This window comes from Oncorhynchus nerka, linkage group LG5 (assembly GCF_034236695.1).
Source record: "Oncorhynchus nerka isolate Pitt River linkage group LG5, Oner_Uvic_2.0, whole genome shotgun sequence".
Taxonomy (NCBI): Eukaryota; Metazoa; Chordata; class Actinopteri; order Salmoniformes; family Salmonidae; genus Oncorhynchus; species Oncorhynchus nerka.
In genome coordinates this window covers 15,014,602-15,036,516 of record NC_088400.1, presented here as the reverse complement: position 1 = coordinate 15,036,516, position 21,915 = coordinate 15,014,602, and the positions used below count along the sequence as shown (strand labels likewise).

The 21,915-nt window shown below is 40.7% G+C and overlaps 1 pseudogene; it reads left to right on the top strand.

Moving 5' to 3' along the window:
* The first annotated feature begins 262 nt into the window (after positions 1 to 262).
* On the top strand, positions 263 to 10,953 carry LOC115129207 (ankyrin repeat and SOCS box protein 12-like; annotated as a pseudogene).
* Positions 10,954 to 21,915: the final 10,962 nt, after the last annotated feature.

Sequence of the window (21,915 nt, the reverse complement as noted above, 5' to 3'; positions counted from 1 at the left end):
ACCCACCCAGCCAGACCCCCTCTCTGGTCTGCTGTGTTAGAAAGTAACACGCCCCCCTCAGCTCTCAGACCCCAGTCCCTGTGTGGATACAGCAACACCCAGCCAGACCACCTCTCTGGTCTGCTGTGTTAGAAAGTAACACGCCCCCCTCAGCTCTCAGACCCCAGTCCCTGTGTGGATACAGCAACACCCAGCCAGACCCCCTCTCTGGTCTGCTGTGTTAGAAAGTAACACGCCCCCCTCAGCTCTCAGACCCCAGTCCCTGTGTGGATACAGCAACACCCACCCAGCCAGACCCCCTCTCTGGTCTGCTGTGTTAGAAAGTAACACGCCCCCCTCAGCTCTCAGACCCCAGTCCCTGTGTGGATACAGCAACACATTCCTCTTGGCGTCTTCTCCTCTTCTTCCACGTGAGCGATGGACCATGGAGTTATTAAAGAGAGGGACGTTTTACTTCCAACGTCCTGAGTAACATTACTGGCAGAGAGATCACTGGTTGGTGACCCTCCCTGTGGGTGAGGTAAGTGGAAAGCATTGTTAACCACCATTTGCTGTGTGGCTCTGGGTCTTTGGATCATAGTAGCTATAGAAGGAGTTAAATGGGGAATGGGATTGTGTGGATGGATGGATGTTTTTAACAGTCCCCAAATCTGTTGTCTTTTATCATATTTTCCATGATAGTTGTTTACGCAAATAGAGAAAAATATTCAGAAGCATTTCATTTTCTCAATCAATCTCAACATTATGCCCTTTCTGAAAACTAGTGCAAACTCATACGATGAAGACTTTCACTAATTTAACCCTTATATAGAAATGTCTATTTCAACAAGTGTTCATCCCACTTGGCTCCTAAAAAAACATTTGCCGATGTCTGAGACTAAATGAACTGAATTAGAAAAAAGGTTTATATGTAATACTGTGCATTGAGTTCTATGTGTTTTCTATCTATCCCTGTCTCTATCTATTCCTGTTTATTCTCTATCCCTGTCTCTATCTATTCCTGTTTATTCTCTATCCCTGTCTCTATCTATTCCTGTTTATTCTCTATCCCTGTCTCTATCTATCCCTGTTTATTCTCTATTCCTGTCTCTATCTATCCCTGTCTCTCAATTCAATTCAATTCAATTCAAGGGCTTTATTGGCATGGGAAACATGTGCTAACATTGCCAAAGCAAGTGAGGTAGATAATATATAAAGTGAAATAAACAATAAAAATTAACAGTAAACATTACTCTCTCTATTCCTGTTTATTCTCTATCTCTGTCTCTATCTATCCCTGTCTCTATCTATTCCTGTTTATTCTCTATCCCTGTCTCTATCTATTCCCTGTCTCTATATATTCCTGTTTATTCTCTATCCCTGACTATTATCCATTCCCTGTCTATTATCTATTCCTTTCTCAATCTATTCCCTGTCTCTATCTATTCCTGTCTCTATCTATTCCATGTCTCTATCTATTCCGTCTCTATCTATTCCTGCCTCTATCTATTCCCTGTCTCTATCTATTCCTGTTTATTCTCTATCCATGTCTCTATCTATTCCGTCTCTATCTATTCCTGTCTCTATCTATTCCCTGTCTATGATCTATTCCATCTCTATATATTCCTGTCTCTATCTATTTCCTGTCTATTATCTATTTCCTGTCTATTATCTATTCCCTGTCTCAATCTATTCCTGGTCTATTATATTTGATCTATTCCTGTCCTGAAGCACAGATGAGGGGAGGCAGGGTAGCCAAGAGGTTAGAGTGTTGGATTAGTAACCGGAAGGTTACAAGTTCAAGCTGACAAGGTACAAATCTGTCATTCTACCCCTGAACAAGGCAATTAACCCACTGTTCCTACGCCGTCATTGAAAATAAGAATTTGTTCTTAACTGACTTGCCTAGTTAAAGAAAAAGAGAGCTGGTACAACCCCAGTTTAGCTATGTGTCTGTATTATCTGTGTCTAATGCTGGTGACAATATCACTTTTCCCTATGAGGATCTATACAGTTTATTAATTCATTCAATTTATTTATTTATTTATATTCCCCTCCCCCTCTCTCTCTCTCTCTCTCTCTCTCTCTCTACCATTCTCTCTCTCTCTTTCTTTTTGTCTCTCTTTCATCCGTTCTCTCTCATTCTCTTTCTTTTTGCCTCTCTCTCTCTCTCTCTCTCTCTCTCTCTCTCTCTCTCTCTCTGTCTCTCTCTCTCTCTCTCTTTCTCTCCCTCTCTCTCTCTCTCATCAGATGGATGAGTTGCAACTGTTATATCTATAGTAACAGTATGGTCCTAGACAGTATCAACACAGCCACCAACCCTCTCAAGATGAGTCTAATGGATGTCTCCAAGATCTTCTCTCTGCTTCAGCCCAAGGAAGAGGATGAGGAGGACAATGAGCATGGCCAGATACAACCAATGAGCTTGCAGTGCTTTGTAACTTAGCAACCTATCACTGGGACAGCATCAGTAGACTTACACAGCATCAGACCCACTGGGGTGACTTCCCAAGTCTACATGGGTGTGACCTAACTAGGGTCGTATTCATTTGGAGACTCCGTAGCAAAGAGTTTCAAAATTATGTCCAACAGAAAATGTCAACGAACATATCTTATAGATGGGGCGGCAGGTAGCCTAGTGGTTAGAGCGTTGGACTAGTAACCAAAAGGTTGCAAGATCGAATCCCTGAGCTGATAAAGTAACAATCTGTCATTCTGCCCATTAACAAGGCACTGTTCCTAGCCTGTCATTGAAAATAAGAATTTGTTCTTAACTGACATGCCTAGTTAAATAGAAAATATCTTATTGAACAAGTTCAGATAGCATGTCTCTGTTTTGTTTTGAGTGTAGTGAATACTACCCAGCAGTGCAACCCAATAACACTGTGTGTATGGTGGAGGTATAATACTGCTCTGTTCCTCAGGCTCTGAACCAGGCAGTGAGCAGTGATGACATGGTGGTGTTAGCTGAGCTGTTGTCCCAGGAGAGCTACAGAAAGTCTATCAACAGCGGAAGCGGCTGGGGGATCCCTGTTACCCCCTACGGCCCTCCGCAGCACACGGGCACCTGAGGTGTCTGGAAGTGCTGCTGGAGCACGGAGCGGAGGTGAGATATACCGATAGAAGACTCTGGGTTAGCTTCTCCAACCCAGACACCTGACATGGTCTATTATAGGGTTGATTCAAACAACGGTCCTTTACTCTATGTTACTGTAAAAGCCCATTGTGACAGCTGCTGACATGGTCTATTATAGGGTTGATTCAAACAACGGTCCTTTACTCTATGTTACTGTAAAAGCCCATTGTGACAGCTGCTGACATGGTCTATTATAGAGTTGATTCAAACAACGGTCCTTTACTCTATGTTACTGTAAAAGCCCATTGTGACAGCTGCTGACATGGTTTATTATACGGTTGATTCAAACAACGGTCCTTTACTCTATGTTACTGTAAAAGCCCGTTGTGACAGCTGCTGACATGGTCTATTATAGGGTTGATTCAAACAACGGTCCTTTACTCTATGTTACTGTAAAAGCCCATTGTGACAGCTGCTGACATGGTTTATTATACGGTTGATTCAAACAACGGTCCTTTACTCTATGTTACTGTAAAAGCCCGTTGTGACAGCTGCTGACATGGTCTATTATAGGGTTGATTCAAACAACGGTCCTTTACTCTATGTTACTGTAAAAGCCCATTGTGACAGCTGCTGACATGGTCTATTATAGGGTTGATTCAAACAACGGTCCTTTACTCTAAGTTACTGTAAAAGCCCGTTGTGACAGCTGCTGACATGGTTTATTATAGGGTTGATTCAAACAACGGTCCTTTACTCTATGTTACTGTAAAAGCCCGTTGTGACAGCTGCTGACATGGTTTATTATAGGGTTGATTCAAACAACGGTCCTTTACTCTAAGTTACTGTAAAAGCCCATTGTGACAGCTGCTGACATGGTTTATTATAGGGTTGATTCAAACAACGGTCCTTTACTCTAAGTTACTGTAAAAGCCCATTGTGACAGCTGCTGACATGGTCTATTATAGGGTTGATTCAAACAACGGTCCTTTACTCTATGTTACTGTAAAAGCCCGTTGTGACAGCTGCTGACATGGTCTATTATAGGGTTGATTCAAACAACAGTCCTTTACTCTATGTTACTGTAAAAGCCCATTGTGACAGCTGCTGACATGGTCTATTATAGGGTTGATTCAATCAACGGTCCTTTACTCTATGTTACTGTAAAAGCCCGTTGTGACAGCTGCTGACATGGTCTATTATACGGTTGATTCAAACAACGGTCCTTTACTCTATGTTACTGTAAAAGCCCGTTGTGACAGCTGCTGACATGGTTTATTATAGGGTTGATTCAAACAACGGTCCTTTACTCTAAGTTACTGTAAAAGCCCGTTGTGACAACTGCTGACATGGTTTATTATAGGGTTGATTCAAACAACGGTCCTTTACTCTATGTTACTGTAAAAGCCCGTTGTGACAGCTGCTGACATGGTCTATTATAGGGTTGATTCAAACAACGGTCCTTTACTCTATGTTACTGTAAAAGCCCGTTGTGACAGCTGCTGACATGGTTTATTATAGGGTTGATTCAAACAACAGTCCTTTACTCTATGTTACTGTAAAAGCCCGTTGTGACAGCTGCTGACATGGTTTATTATAGGGTTGATTCAAACAACGGTCCTTTACTCTATGTTACTGTAAAAGCCCGTTGTGACAGCTGCTGACATGGTCTATTATAGGGTTGATTCAAACAACGGTCCTTTACTCTATGTTACTGTAAAAGCCCGTTGTGACAGCTGCTGACATGGTCTATTATAGGGTTGATTCAAACAACAGTCCTTTACTCTATGTTACTGTAAAAGCCCGTTGTGACAGCTGCTGACATAGTCTATTATAGGGTTGATTCAAACAACGGTCCTTTACTCTATGTTACTGTAAAAGCCCGTTGTGACAGCTGCTGACATGGTCTATTATAGGGTTGATTCAAACAACGGTCCTTTACTCTATGTTACTGTAAAAGCCCGTTGTGACAGCTGCTGACATGGTCTATTATACGGTTGATTCAAACAACGGTCCTTTACTCTATGTTACTGTAAAAGCCCGTTGTGACAGCTGCTGACATGGTCTATTATAGGGTTGATTCAAACAACGGTCCTTTACTCTATGTTACTGTAAAAGCCCATTGTGACAGCTGCTGACATGGTTTATTATAGGGTTGATTCAAACAACGGTCCTTTACTCTATGTTACTGTAAAAGCCCGTTGTGACAGCTGCTGACATGGTCTATTATAGGGTTGATTCAAACAACGGTCCTTTACTCTATGTTACTGTAAAAGCCCATTGTGACAGCTGCTGACATGGTCTATTATACGGTTGATTCAAACAACGGTCCTTTACTCTATGTTACTGTAAAAGCCCGTTGTGACAGCTGCTGACATGGTCTATTATACGGTTGATTCAAACAACGGTCCTTTACTCTATGTTACTGTAAAAGCCCGTTGTGACAGCTGCTGACATGGTCTATTATAGGGTTGATTCAAACAACGGTCCTTTACTCTATGTTACTGTAAAAGCCCGTTGTGACAGCTGCTGACATGGTTTATTATAGGGTTGATTCAAACAACGGTCCTTTACTCTATGTTACTGTAAAAGCCCGTTGTGACAGCTGCTGACATGGTCTATTATAGGGTTGATTCAAACAACGGTCCTTTACTCTATGTTACTGTAAAGCCCGTTGTGACAGCTGCTGACATGGTCTATTATAGGGTTGATTCAAACAACAGTCCTTTACTCTATGTTACTGTAAAAGCCCGTTGACAGCTGCTGACATAGTCTATTATAGGGTTGATTCAAACAACGGTCCTTTACTCTATGTTACTGTAAAAGCCCGTTGTGACAGCTGCTGACATGGTCTATTATAGGGTTGATTCAAACAACGGTCCTTTACTCTATGTTACTGTAAAAGCCCGTTGTGACAGCTGCTGACATGGTCTATTATACGGTTGATTCAAACAACGGTCCTTTACTCTATGTTACTGTAAAAGCCCGTTGTGACAACTGCTGACATGGTCTATTATAGGGTTGATTCAAACAACGGTCCTTTACTCTATGTTACTGTAAAAGCCCATTGTGACAGCTGCTGACATGGTTTATTATAGGGTTGATTCAAACAACGGTCCTTTACTCTATGTTACTGTAAAAGCCCGTTGTGACAGCTGCTGACATGGTCTATTATAGGGTTGATTCAAACAACGGTCCTTTACTCTATGTTACTGTAAAAGCCCATTGTGACAGCTGCTGACATGGTCTATTATACGGTTGATTCAAACAACGGTCCTTTACTCTATGTTACTGTAAAAGCCCGTTGTGACAGCTGCTGACATGGTCTATTATACGGTTGATTCAAACAACGGTCCTTTACTCTATGTTACTGTAAAAGCCCGTTGTGACAGCTGCTGACATGGTCTATTATAGGGTTGATTCAAACAACGGTCCTTTACTCTATGTTACTGTAAAAGCCCGTTGTGACAGCTGCTGACATGGTTTATTATAGGGTTGATTCAAACAACGGTCCTTTACTCTATGTTACTGTAAAAGCCCGTTGTGACAGCTGCTGATATGGTTTATTATACGGTTGATTCAAACAACGGTCCTTTACTCTATGTTACTGTAAAAGCCCGTTGTGACAGCTGCTGACATGGTCTATTATAGGGTTGATTCAAACAACGGTCCTTTACTCTATGTTACTGTAAAAGCCCGTTGTGACAGCTGCTGACATGGTTTATTATAGGGTTGATTCAAACAACGGTCCTTTACTCTATGTTACTGTAAAAGCCCGTTGTGACAGCTGCTGATATGGTTTATTATACGGTTGATTCAAACAACGGTCCTTTACTCTATGTTACTGTAAAAGCCCGTTGTGACAGCTGCTGACATGGTCTATTATACGGTTGATTCAAACAACGGTCCTTTACTCTATGTGACTGTAAAAGCCCGTTGTGACAGCTGCTGACATGGTCTATTATACGGTTGATTCAAACAACGGTCCTTTACTCTATGTTACTGTAAAAGCCCGTTGTGACAGCTGCTGACATGGTCTATTATAGGGTTGATTCAAACAACGGTCCTTTACTCTATGTTACTGTAAAAGCCCGTTGTGACAGCTGCTGACATGGTCTATTATACGGTTGATTCAAACAACGGTCCTTTACTCTATGTTACTGTAAAAGCCCATTGTGACAGCTGCTGACATGGTCTATTATACGGTTGATTCAAACAACAGTCCTTTACTCTATGTTACTGTAAAAGCCCGTTGTGACAGCTGCTGACATGGTCTATTATACGGTTGATTCAAACAACGGTCCTTTACTCTATGTTACTGTAAAAGCCCATTGTGACAGCTGCTGACATGGTCTATTATACGGTTGATTCAAACAACAGTCCTTTATTCTATGTTACTGTAAAAGCCCGTTGTGACAGCTGCTGACATGGTCTATTATACGGTTGATTCAAACAACGGTCCTTTACTCTATGTTACTGTAAAAGCTTGTTGTGACAGCTGCTGACATGGTCTATTATACGGTTGATTCAAACAACGGTCCTTTACTCTATGTTACTGTAAAAGCCCATTGTGACAGCTGCTGACATGGTTTATTATAGGGTTGATTCAAACAACGGTCCTTTACTCTAAGTTACTGTAAAAGCCCGTTGTGACAGCTGCTGATATGGTCTATTATAGGGTTGATTCAAACAACGGTCCTTTACTCTATGTTACTGTAAAAGCCCGTTGTGACAACTGCTGACATGGTTTATTATAGGGTTGATTCAAACAACGGTCCTTTACTCTAAGTTACTGTAAAAGCCCATTGTGACAACTGCTGACATGGTTTATTATAGGGTTGATTCAAACAACGGTCCTTTACTCTAAGTTACTGTAAAAGCCCATTGTGACAACTGCTGACATGGTCTATTATACGGTTGATTCAAACAACGGTCCTTTACTCTATGTTACTGTAAAAGCCCGTTGTGACAGCTGCTGACATGGTTTATTATACGGTTGATTCAAACAACGGTCCTTTACTCTAAGTTACTGTAAAAGCCCATTGTGACAGCTGCTGACATGGTCTATTATAGGGTTGATTGAAACAACGGTCCTTTACTCTAAGTTACTGTAAAAGCCCATTGTGACAACTGCGGATGTAAAAAAGGGCTTTCTAAATAAATGTGATTTAACCTATTGATGAATTATTGCTTGGTGATTGATTGGTTTTGCAGGTGGACAGTCTAGATGTGAAGGCCCAGACCCCTCTGTTTACAGCAGTCAGTGGTAAACACCTGGACTGTGTTGTGGTCTTACTGAAGGCTGGAGCCGACCCCAACGGCAGCCCGTACAACAACTGTTCCCCGGTGCTGAACGCCGCCCGCGAGGGAGACGTGGAGGTCCTCAGGGAGCTGCTTCAGTTCGGAGCCGAGGTCGACGTCTGGCCCAAAGTCCCTGAGTGGGCCTCCAACGCCACAGCCTGCAGGTGACCCCTGTACATATCCGCTGTATATGGACTGTTTCAAGCTGCTGCTGCTCCACGGGGCTAATCCTGACTATAACTGTAAGTCAGAGAAGATGCTGGCCAGGATCAAGCAGCCCAAGACGGTGCTGGAGATGTGTCTCAGGTATGACTGCTGGGTTGGAATACATACAGCTGCTCATAGACTTTGGGGCAGACGTGTATCTGCCCACGCTGATTATTGACAAGACCACCAAGCAGAACGAAGCGGTGGCTCTGCTGCTCAAGGAGAGAGGTGAGAACATCACACACACTTGTTAAACAGTTGTTACAGATTTGACCTTCACATATTCAGTCTGTTCTGTATCTCTAACTGATTGATGGTTGTTAATGATGAGAACACGAGACATTGGAGACATATTTCACTGAATGAACTAGAACCTCCCCTGAATGAACTAGAACCTCCCCTGAATGAACTAGAACCTCCCCTGAATTAACTAGAACCTCCCCTGAATTAACTAGAACCTCCCCTGAATGAACTAGAACCTCCCCTGAATTAACTAGAACCTCCCCTGAATTAACTAGAACCTCCCCTGAATTAACTAGAACCTCCCCTGAATTAACTAGAAGCTCCCCTGAATTAACTAGAACCTCCCCTGAATTAACAAGAACCTCCCCTGAATTAACTAGAAGCTCCCCTGAATTAACTAGAACCTCCCCTGAATTAACTAGAACCTCCCCTGTGTTTTGTTTCCAGTTTGTCCCAATACTCTGATGTCACAGACACGGCTCGCGATTCGGAGACACCTCCCCGTGGTTAATACAATGACATCCATAGACTGCTTGGACATTCCCCAGATACTGAGGAACTACCTGAAACATCTCCCCTGACCTCTATCTCCTGACCTCTGAACTCTGTATGATGAAGATGATGTCACAAATGGAGACCCTATCTGGCTGTGTCTCAATATGGGAGTCCTCTGCTTCATCTCCACTGTTCTGAAAACACATTTTAGGTGAAAGTAATATGGAGGAGGATTTCTGCAAAATGTAAACAAAAAGTGTGAAAATTTCATACTGTCTTCTACTGTCTCTACTGAGTGTGTCATGGGCTGCAAAGTCCAGTTTGTTCTGTTTTTATTGGAAGTGTGAATAATAATTATGCCAAGTTTGCCTTTGAATAGTTGTAGAGGTTTAATTAGAAGAAACACATTTATTTAACATAATCTCTGTGATTGAATTCAGCAAACCGTGCGTAAATGTAATCATTGGAAATTGTTTGAAGTCTACTGAAACCATGGTGAGACACTGCCCTCTTCTGGACAGTTACATAAGTGCACAGAGCTTCAGGAGATACATTTTGTAAGTGTAAAACCACAAGTAACCACTAGGTGTCACACTACCACAGTAAATGTATTCTCCGTCTATGAAATCACTGCTCACCGTTTGGAAGTCATCTTTAGTCAAGCTAAAAAAAAATGTATTTGTGGAATCTCTCTCACATTATGAGTGACCTTGCTGAAGACTGAAGTAAGTTCCCTGAGTTAATTCTGAGGCTTTAGCTCAATGACATGGTCTTGTGGATTGCGATAAGACCCAGGTTCAAACCCAATCAGTCAAACCCAGGTTCAAACCCAGTCAGTCAAACCCAGGTTCAAACCCAATCATTCAATCCCAGGTTCAAACCCAGGGTTCTAACCCAGTCAGTCAAACCCAGGTTCTAACCTGGTAACAAATAAGCAACGGCACAACGCCTGTCCCCTACTTGACCCAGATAGTTTGTGTGTATGTATTCATATGTAGGCTACGTGTGCCTTTTTTAAAAATGTATGTAGTTCTGTCCTTGAGCTGTTCTTGTCTAATAACGTTCTGTATTATGTCATGTTTCATGTTCTGTGTGGACCCCAGGAAGAGTAGCTGCTGCTTTTGCAACAGCTAATGGGGACCCTAATAAAATACCAAATACCCAAATAAAAAAAACTGGTTTAAACCCAGTCAGTCAAAGGAGCAGCAAACAAACAGGAAGAAGACATTGCCTTATTTTAACAGAATAATTCATACACACACAGGATATGACATCACATTACAGGATGAGCATATCCTGTCTAACGTCCCCATTGACCTTACGACACAGTTCAGTATATAGAGGTTTTAATTTCAACTAAAGTACAGTTATATCAGAAGTGGTTCTGTTTTTACAGTGAAACACAACGTAATAATTCCCAGTGCTCTTTGATTACATCAAAATATATAGACTTTTCACCGCTCCCCATATCACATTTCAATAGGCATTACTTAGTTTCAGAGTTGGATTTTCAATTTCCACAACCAATCAAAACAAACAATCTAAGGTCAGAGAGAAAATATATGTTCCTGCTATTTGTACTGTACAAACATGGAGATGACATTTCAGACTGTCAGATAAAATAGGAGTCATACCAGAGTACAGTCCCCCCCCCCCCCATTCTAGATGGCAATGTGAATGTACAGTGAACAGCCTAGTAGCTCCAACTAAACTTGTTACTTGTCTTGTTATCTGTTTCAGTGTCCTTACATTAGTACCCTGACTGTTCTGAAACCAACTAGAGAAAAGCAACAAGGATTTGTAATGATGACTGTGTGTACGTCCCAATGGCAACCTATTCCCTGTATAGTGTACTCCTTTTGATCAGGGCCTATAGGGACTATATAGAGAATAGGATGCCATTTGGGACAAAATCAGTGCACAGTATGTATAATGTCTGCTACAGATTTCTCATATCATATCATTACATGGAATGAAACAGTGGAAGGTTGTAAAATAATGGCAAGCAGGTTGGTTGTTAAAAGAGAAAACCAAATCTTCAAAGAGTTAATCTCATGTGTCATGCAGAACTCTGGATGCCACAAAACACCATGCATCTACCTGGTACTGAGGATAGAACTGGGTCTCTGGTACTGAGGATATAACTGGGTCTCTGGTACTGAGGATAGAACTGGGTCTCTGGTACTGAGGCTAGAACTGGGTCTCTGGTACTGAGGATAGAGCTGGGTCTCTGGTACTGAGGCTAGAACTGGGTCCCTGGTACTGAAGATAGAACTGGGTCTCTGGTACTGGGGATATAACTGGGTCTCCGGTACTGAGAATAGAACTGAGTCTCAAATGGCACCCTATTACCTTTATTTTGCCCTACTTTTGAACAGGACCCATGGAGCACTGGTCAAAGTAGTGCACTATATAGGGAATAGGGTGCCATTTGAGATGCAAACCTAAAACTGAAACAACACTGTTGGCTGTCTCCAACGCAAAATACCAATATTGTAATATCATATATGGTCTGTTGTTTATACAGTATGTACATGTAGCTAGCTGCTAGTCACAGGTAGTATGACTGTTCTGTCTGTTTCCTCACCATTTTATGTCAGTTAGCTTCTCTAAACTGTGGACGTTGAATTGGAAAATAAAAATAAATGTAAATAAACCAAATGCTGACTAAATATACAGTCTTCTCCCACCATGATGTCCTTCTGTCAAACCCTCTACGTCTTTCAGTAACACACGCAGGACATCAATATAACAACTGATTCAAATCTAAATGAAATTATTTCATCTAAATGTTATGTAAATAATCTTAGAGTTTGTCAGACAATAACAGTGAAATGTCCCTCACATTCAACAGATCCACATCCCCAGTGCAATGGTGTGGTACTACAATAACAGCCTGGAAAACACATTGGATACATATCTCTGATTCCCTGTGATATTCACAGTGATATTCACAGTGATATTCACAGTGATGTTCACAGTGATATTCACAGTGATATTCAGTGATATTCACAGTGATATTCACAGTGATGTTCACAGTGATATTCACAGTGATATTCACAGTGATATTCACAGTGATATTCATAGTGATATTCCCTGTGATATTCACAGTGATATTCACAGTGATATTCATAGTGATATTCAGTGATATTCACAGTGATATTCACAGTGATATTCATAGTGATATTCATAGTGATATTCAGTGATATTCACAGTGATATTCATAGTGATATTCATAGTGACATTCAGTGATATTCATAGTGATATTCAGTGATATTCAAAGTGATATTCATAGTGATATTCAAAGTGATATTCACAGTGATATTCAAAGTGATATTCACAGTGATATTCAGTGATATTCACAGTGATATTCACAGTGATATTCACAGTGATATTCATAGTGATATTCATAGTGATATTCAGTGATATTCAAAGTGATATTCATAGTGATATTCAAAGTGATATTCACAGTGATATTCAGTGATATTCACAGTGATATTCACAGTGATATTCACAGTGATATTCATAGTGATATTCATAGTGATATTCAGTGATATTCACAGTGATATTCATAGTGATATTCACAGTGATATTCATAGTGATATTCATAGTGATATTCACAGTGATATTCAGTGATATTCAAAGTGATATTCACAGTGATATTCAGTGATATTCACAGTGATATTCACAGTGATATTCACAGTGATATTCAGTGATATTCAAAGTGATATTCACAGTGATATTCAGTGATATTCAAAGTGCTATTTAGAGTGATATTCACAGTGATATTCATAGTGATATTCATAGTGATATTCATAGTGATATTCAGTGATATTCAAAGTGATATTCATAGTGATATTCATAGTGATATTCATAGTGATATTCAGTGATATTCATAGTGATATTCATAGTGATATTCAGTGATATTCAAAGTGATATTCATAGTGATATTCACAGTGATATTCAGTGATATTCATAGTGATATTCATAGTGATATTCAGTGATATTCAAAGTGATATTCATAGTGATATTCACAGTGATATTTAGAGTGATATTCATAGTGATATTCATAGTGATATTCAGTGATATTCAAAGTGATATTCACAGTGATATTCATAGTGATATTCACAGTGATATTTAGAGTGATATTCATAGTGATATTCATAGTGATATTCAGTGATATTCAAAGTGATATTCACAGTGATATTCATAGTGATATTCATAGTGATATTCATAGTGATATTCAGTGATATTCAAAGTGATATTCACAGTGATATTCATAGTGATATTCATAGTGATATTCACAGTGATATTCACAGTGATATTCATAGTGATATTCATAGTGATATTCAGTGATATTCAAAGTGATATTCATAGTGATATTCACAGTGATATTTAGAGTGATATTCACAGTGATATTCACAGTGATATTCATAGTGATATTCATAGTGATATTCATAGTGATATTCAGTGATATTCAAAGTGATATTCACAGTGATATTCATAGTGATATTCACAGTGATATTCAGTGATATTCACAGTGATATTCAGTGATATTCACAGTGATATTCATAGTGATATTCATAGTGATATTCATAGTGATATTCATAGTGATATTCATAGTGATATTCATAGTGATATTCAGTGATATTCAAAGTGATATTCACAGTGATATTCATAGTGATATTCAGTGATATTCAAAGTGATATTCACAGTGATATTCATAGTGATATTCAGTGATATTCAAAGTGATATTCACAGTGATATTCACAGTGATATTCATAGTGATATTCAGTGATATTCAAAGTGATATTCACAGTGATATTCATAGTGATATTCAGTGATATTCAAAGTGATATTCACAGTGATATTCATAGTGATATTCACAGTGATATTCAGTGATATTCACAGTGATATTCATAGTGATATTCAGTGATATTCACAGTGATATTCATAGTGATATTCAGTGATATTCATAGTGATATTCATAGTGATATTCATAGTGATATTCACAGTGATATTCATAGTGATATTCAGTGATATTCATAGTGATATTCATAGTGATATTCAGTGATATTCAAAGTGATATTCATAGTGATATTCATAGTGATATTCATAGTGATATTCAGTGATATTCACAGTGATATTCATAGTGATATTCAGTGATAAATGTAAATGTAAATGTGATATTCAAAGTGATATTCACAGTGATATTCATAGTGATATTCACAGTGATATTCAGTGATATTCACAGTGATATTCACAGTGATATTCATAGTGATATTCACAGTGATATTCAGTGATATTCACAGTGATATTCATAGTGATATTCAGTGATATTCACAGTGATATTCATAGTGATATTCAGTGATATTCATAGTGATATTCATAGTGATATTCATAGTGATATTCAGTGATATTCACAGTGATATTCATAGTGATATTCAGTGATATTCATAGTGATATTCAGTGATATTTAGAGTGATATTCACAGTGATATTCATAGTGATATTCAGTGATATTCATAGTGATATTCAGTGATATTCATAGTGATATTATCAGTGATATTCATAGTGATATTCAGTGATATTCATAGTGATATTCAGTGATATTCATAGTGATATTCAGTGATATTTAGAGTGATATTCACAGTGATATTCATAGTGATATTCATAGTGATATTCATAGTGATATTCAGTGATATTTAGAGTGATATTCACAGTGATATTCATAGTGATATTCATAGTGATATTCATAGTGATATTATCAGTGATATTCATAGTGATATTCAGTGATATTCATAGTGATATTCAGTGATATTCATAGTGATATTCAGTGATATTTAGAGTGATATTCACAGTGATATTCATAGTGATATTCATAGTGATATTCAGTGATATTCAGTGATATTCACAGTGATATTCATAGTGATATTCATAGTGATATTTAGAGTGATATTCAGTGATATTCACAGTGATATTCACAGTGATATTCATAGTGATATTCAGTGATATTCACAGTGATATTCACAGTGATATTCATAGTGATATTCAGTGATATTCATAGTGATATTCAGTGATATTCATAGTGATATTCAGTGATATTTAGAGTGATATTCACAGTGATATTCATAGTGATATTATCAGTGATATTCATAGTGATATTCAGTGATATTCATAGTGATATTCAGTGATATTCATAGTGATATTCAGTGATATTTAGAGTGATATTCACAGTGATATTCATAGTGATATTCATAGTGATATTCAGTGATATTCAGTGATATTCACAGTGATATTCATAGTGATATTCATAGTGATATTTAGAGTGATATTCAGTGATATTCACAGTGATATTCACAGTGATATTCATAGTGATATTCAGTGATATTTAGAGTGATGTTCACAGTGATATTCACAGTGATATTCATAGTGATATTCATAGTGATATTCATAGTGATATTCATAGTGATATTCAGTGATATTCAGTGATATTCACAGTGATATTCATAGTGATATTCATAGTGATATTCAGTGATATTCACAGTGATATTCATAGTGATATTCACAGTGATATTCACAGTGATATTCATAGTGATATTCACAGTGATATTCACAGTGATATTCACAGTGATATTCATAGTGATATTCACAGTGATATTCATAGTGATATTCATAGTGATATTCATAGTGATATTCAGTGATATTCAAAGTGATATTCACAGTGATATTCATAGTGATATTCAGTGATATTCATAGTGATCTTCACAGTGATATTCACAGTGATATTCATAGTGATATTCAGTGATATTCAAAGTGATATTCACAGTGATATTTAGAGTGATGTTCACAGTGATATTCACAGTGATATTCACCGTGATATTCATAGTGATATTCATAGTGATATTCACAGTGATATTTAGAGTGATGTTCACAGTGATATTCACAGTGATATTCACAGTGATATTCATAGTGATATTCACAGTGATATTCACAGTGATATTCACAGTGATATTCATAGTGATATTCACAGTGATATTCACAGTGATATTCATAGTGATATTCAGTGATATTCAAAGTGATATTCACAGTGATATTTAGAGTGATGTTCACAGTGATATTTAGAGTGATATTCACAGTGATATTCAAAGTGATATTCACAGTGATATTTAGAGTGATATTCACAGTGATATTCAGAGCAATATTCAGAACACTATTCAGTTTGGCTCCCAGGCTACCGCCCGTCATGTTTCTGTCTTGCCGGTTTCTCTAACACTGGGAATCCCCACTCACAGGCAAAGAGGCTGCATCCCCAACGGTATCCTAATCCCTATATAGTGCGCTACTTTTGACCAGAGCCCTATAGGGAATTGGGTGCCAATTGGGATGGGCCCAGAGAGATGAGAAGTCACACACTGGAGGAGGAAATAGAATACATGCCTGATTCATCACTGCTGCATGAGACTAGTGGGACGCTGGAACACACTGTTAGGGCATCTCTGTTAGATAGCATCTCTGTTAGGGCATCTCTGTTAGATAGCATCTATGTTAGGGCATCTCTGTTAGGGCATCTCTGTTAGATAGCATCTCTGTTACATAGCATCTCTGTTAGATAGCATCTCTGTTAGATAGCATCTATGTTAGGGCATCTCTGTTAGGGCATCTATGTTAGATAGCATCTAGATAGCATCTATGTTAGGGCATCTCTGTTAGATAGCATCTCTGTTAGATAGCATCTCTGTTAGATAGCATCTCTGTTAGATAGCATCTATGTTAGGGCATCTCTGTTAGATAGCATCTATGTTAGGGCATCTCAGTTAGATAGCATCTATGTTAGGGCATCGTAGGAGGGAATCTCTCCAGGAGGAAGGAATCTCTCCAGGAGGAGGGAATCTCTCCAGGAGGAGGGTATCTCTCCAGGAGGAGGATCTCTCCAGGAGGAGGGAATCTCTCCAGGAGGAGGGTTGGACACCACTGATCTAAAGCAATTATTCTAGGAACACTTTCTAGAGATACCAGAAATCACATCATCCTTTTATTCACTTTTTTTTACTGAAATAAAAACATAAATTACACACCATTTTTCAATAATTAATTCATATAGGGCCTATAAGGCAAACAAAATGACATAAAACTACAATATAACTCTAATAATTGTTTTATATCACATTGTCGTGAGTATTGGAGATACAACGATATATCACATTGTCGTGAGTATTGGAGATACAACGATATATCACATTGCACAAGTTGGCACTTTCTTTTGAAAAATAATTAATATGAGAGATTTTATGCACTTAAAATTCTAACTTTAAAAGAACAAAACATAGTCCTATAAACGTAGACATCTAGTGGTTATTTCTCTCTAGTGTACAACATTCTCCCCCTGAAAAACACTTCAGAACGTGAACTGAAAGCTGACAGCAGTTTGATGGCCTCCCTGTTAGTGCAGTATTCTTAGTTAAAACAAGGGAATGGTTGGCTGTGCTTTTCTCAACATATGGAGATTAAACAAAGCCATAAAAAAGGTATTTGGTTCATTGTAAATGTTAATGACTTTACAGCTGAACCAAATGAAAGACTTGTTGAATCTGGCACATAATGTTGTGATTTTAGTCAAGGAATCAAATGACAGGTGTTGGTCCAATCAGACAGACAGGTGAGACAGACAGACATTCTAACTGTCTACCTGCTCAGTACTCAGACAGACAGGTGAGACAGACAGACATTCTAACCGTCTACAGCTCAGTACTCAGACAGACAGGTGAGACAGACAGACATTCTACCCGTCTACAGCTCAGTACTCAGACAGACAGGTGAGACAGACAGACATTCTACCCGTCTACAGCTCAGTACTCAGACAGACAGGTGAGACAGACAGACATTCTACCTGTCTACCTGCTCAGTACTCAGACAAACAGGTGAGACAGACAGACATTCTACCCGTCTACAGCTCAGTACTCAGACAGACAGGTGAGACAGACAGACATTCTACCCGTCTACAGCTCAGTACTCAGACAGACAGGTGAGACAGACAGACATTCTACCTGCCTACAGCTCAGTACTCAGACAGACAGGTGAGACAGACAGACATTCTACCTGTCTACAGCTCAGTACTCAGACAGACAGGTGTGACAGACAGACATTCTACCCGTCTACCTGCTCAGTACTCAGACAGATTCTACCTGCTCAGTACTCAGACAGACAGACATTCTACCTGCTCAGTACTCAGACAGACATTCTACCTGCTCAGTACTCAGACAGACAGACATTCTACCTGCTCAGTACTCAGACAGACATTCTACCTGCTCAGTACTCAGACAGACATTCTACCTGCTCAGTACTCAGACAGACAGACATTCTACCTGCTCAGTACTCAGACAGACATTCTACCTTCTCAGTACTCAGACAGACATTCTACCTGCTCAGTACTCAGACAGACATTCTACCTTCTCAGTACTCAGACAGACATTCTACCTTCTCAGTACTCAGACAGACATTCTACCTGCTCAGTACTCAGACAGACATTCTACCTGCTCAGTACTCAGACAGACATTCTACCTGCTCAGTACTCAGACAGACATTCTACCTGCTCAGTACTCAGACAGACAGACATTCTACCTGCTCAGTACTCAGACAGACATTCTACCTTCTCAGTACTCAGTGTTGCTTCATCTGTTCTGTCTGTTTTAACTGGTTCAAATGAAACCCTTTGTGACCCAACACTCAGCCTCTGTGATCGGACACAATGATTTTACCCTGTCAACAGTGTTTGGTGCGTAGTAGAAAATGTAAATGTTGTTTTGATTTCACGGCTATTGATTTCTTCCCTGACCTGCCGTAACATCATGGATAATGGCAGACATCCAACTAGATGAGCCTCACTAAACAAAAACATAGTCAAAATGAAGAGAGGGAACAGAGAGAGGGGGAGGGAACAGCGAGAGAGGTAGGGAACAGAGAGAGAGGTAGGGAACAGAGAGAGAGGTAGGGAACAGAGAGAGAGAGGTAGGGAACAGAGAGAGAGAGGAAGGGAACAGAGAGAGAGAGGTAGGGAACAGAGAGAGAGGTAGTGAACAGAGAGAGAGGTAGGGAACAGAGAGAGAGGTAGGGAACAGAGAGAGAGAGGTAGGGAACAGAGAGAGAGGTAGGGAACAGAGAGAGAGAGGTAGGGAACAGAGAGAGGTAGTGAACAGAGAGAGAGGTAGGGAACAGAGAGAGAGGTAGGGAACAGAGAGTGAGAGGTAGGGAACAGAGAGAGAGGTAGGGAACAGAGAGAGAGAGGTAGGGAACTGAGAGAGGTAGGGAACAGAGAGAGAGGTAGGGAACAGAGAGAGAGGTAGGGAACAGAGAGAGGTAGGGAACAGAGAGAGAGGTAGGGAACAGAGAGAGAGGTAGGGAACAGAGAGAGAGAGGTAGGGAACAGAGAGAGGTAGGGAACAGAGAGAGAGAGAGGTAGGGAACAGAGAGAGGTAGGGAACAGAGAGAGAGAGGTAGGGAACAGAGAGAGGTAGGGAACAGAGAGAGAGGTAGGGAACAGAGAGAGGGAGGTAGGGAACAGAGAGAGGTAGGGAACAGAGAGAGAGAGGTAGGGAACAGAGAGAGAGAGGTAGGGAACAGAGAGAGGTAGGGAACAGAGAGAGTGGTAGGGAACAGAGAGAGAGGTAGGGAACAGAGAGAGAGAGGTAGGGAACAAAGAGAGGTAGGGAACAGAGAGAGAGAGGTAGGGAACAGAGAGAGAGAGGTAGGGAACAGAGAGAGGTAGGGAACAGAGAGAGAGGTAGGGAACAGAGAGAGGAGAACGGAACAGAGAGAGAGAGGTAGGGAACAGAGAGAGGGAGGGAACAGAGAGAGAGAGGGAGGGAACAGAGAGAGGAGAACGGAACAGAGAGAAGGAGGGAACAGAGAGAGAGGTAGGGAACAGAGAGAGGTAGGGAACAGAGAGAGAGGTAGGGAACAGAGAGAGAGGTAGGGAACAGAGAGAGAGAGGTAGGGAACAGAGAGAGGTAGGGAACAGAGAGAGAGAGAGGTAGGGAACAGAGAGAGGTAGGGAACAGAGAGAGAGAGGTAGGGAACAGAGAGAGGTAGGGAACAGAGAGAGAGGTAGGGAACAGAGAGAGGGAGGTAGGGAACAGAGAGAGGTATGGAACAGAGAGAGAGAGGTAGGGAACAGAGAGAGAGAGGTAGGGAACAGAGAGAGAGAGAGGTAGGGAACAGAGAGAGGTATGGAACAGAGAGAGAGGTAGGGAACAGAGAGAGAGGTAGGGAACAGAGAGAGAGAGGTAGGGAACAGAGAGAGGTAGGGAACAGAGAGAGAGAGGTAGGGAACAGAGAGAGAGAGGTAGGGAACAGAGAGAGGTAGGGAACAGAGAGAGAGAGGTAGGGAACAGAGAGAGGTAGGGAACAGAGAGAGAGGTAGGGAACAGAGAGAGGAGAACGGAACAGAGAGAGAGAGGTAGGGAACAGAGAGAGGGAGGGAACAGAGAGAGAGAGGGAGGGAAAAGAGAGAGAGGTAGGGAACAGAGAGAGGAGAACGGAACAGAGAGAAGGAGGGAACAGAGAGAGAGGTAGGGAACAGAGAGAGAGGTATGGAACAGAGAGAGAGGTAGGGAACAGAGAGAGAGAGGTAGGGAACAGAGAGAGGTAGGGAACAGAGAGAGAGAGGTAGGGAACAGAGAGAGAGAGGTAGGGAACAGAGAGAGGTAGGGAACAGAGAGAGAGAGAGGTAGGGAACAGAGAGAGGTAGGGAACAGAGAGAGAGGTAGGGAACAGAGAGAGGAGAACGGAACAGAGAGAGAGAGGTAGGGAACAGAGAGAGGGAGGGAACAGAGAGAGAGGTAGGGAACAGAGAGAGGAGAACGGAACAGAGAGAAGGAGGGAACAGAGAGAGAGGTAGGGAACAGAGAGAGAGGTAGGGAACAGAGAGAGAGGTAGGGAACAGAGAGAGAGGGAGGGAACAGAGAGAGAGGGAGGGAACAGAGAGAGAGGTAGGGAACAGAGCGAGAGAGGTAGGGAACAGAGAGAGAGGTAGGGAACAGAGAGAGAGGTAGGGAACAGAGAGAGAGGTAGGGAACAGAGAGAGGTAGGGAACAGAGAGAGAGAGGTAGGGAACAGAGAGAGAGGTAGGGAACAGAGAGAGAGAGAGGTAGGGAACAGAGAGAGAGGTAGGGAACAGAGAGAGAGGTAGGGAACAGAGAGACAGGTAGGGAACAGAGAGAGAGGGAGGGAACAGAGAGAGAGAGGGAGGGAACAGAGAGGTAGGGAACAGAGAGAGAGGGAGGGAACAGAGAGAGAGTAGGGAACAGAGAGAGAGGTAGGGAACAGAGAGAGAGGGAGGGAACAGAGAGAGAGGTAGGGAACAGAGAGAGAGGGAGGGAACAGAGAGAAAGGTAGGGAACAGAGAGAGAGGTAGGGAACAGAGAGAGAGGTAGGGAACAGAGAGAGAGAGAAGGCAGAGAGAGGGAGGGAACAGAGAGAGAGAGAGAGAAGGCAGAGAGAGAGGTAGGGAACAGAGAGAGAGGTAGGGAACAGAGAGAGAGGTAGGGAACAGAGAGAGGGGGGGAAGAGAGAGAGAGAGAAGCAGAGAGCAAAGAGAGATATAGACAGGGATAGAGG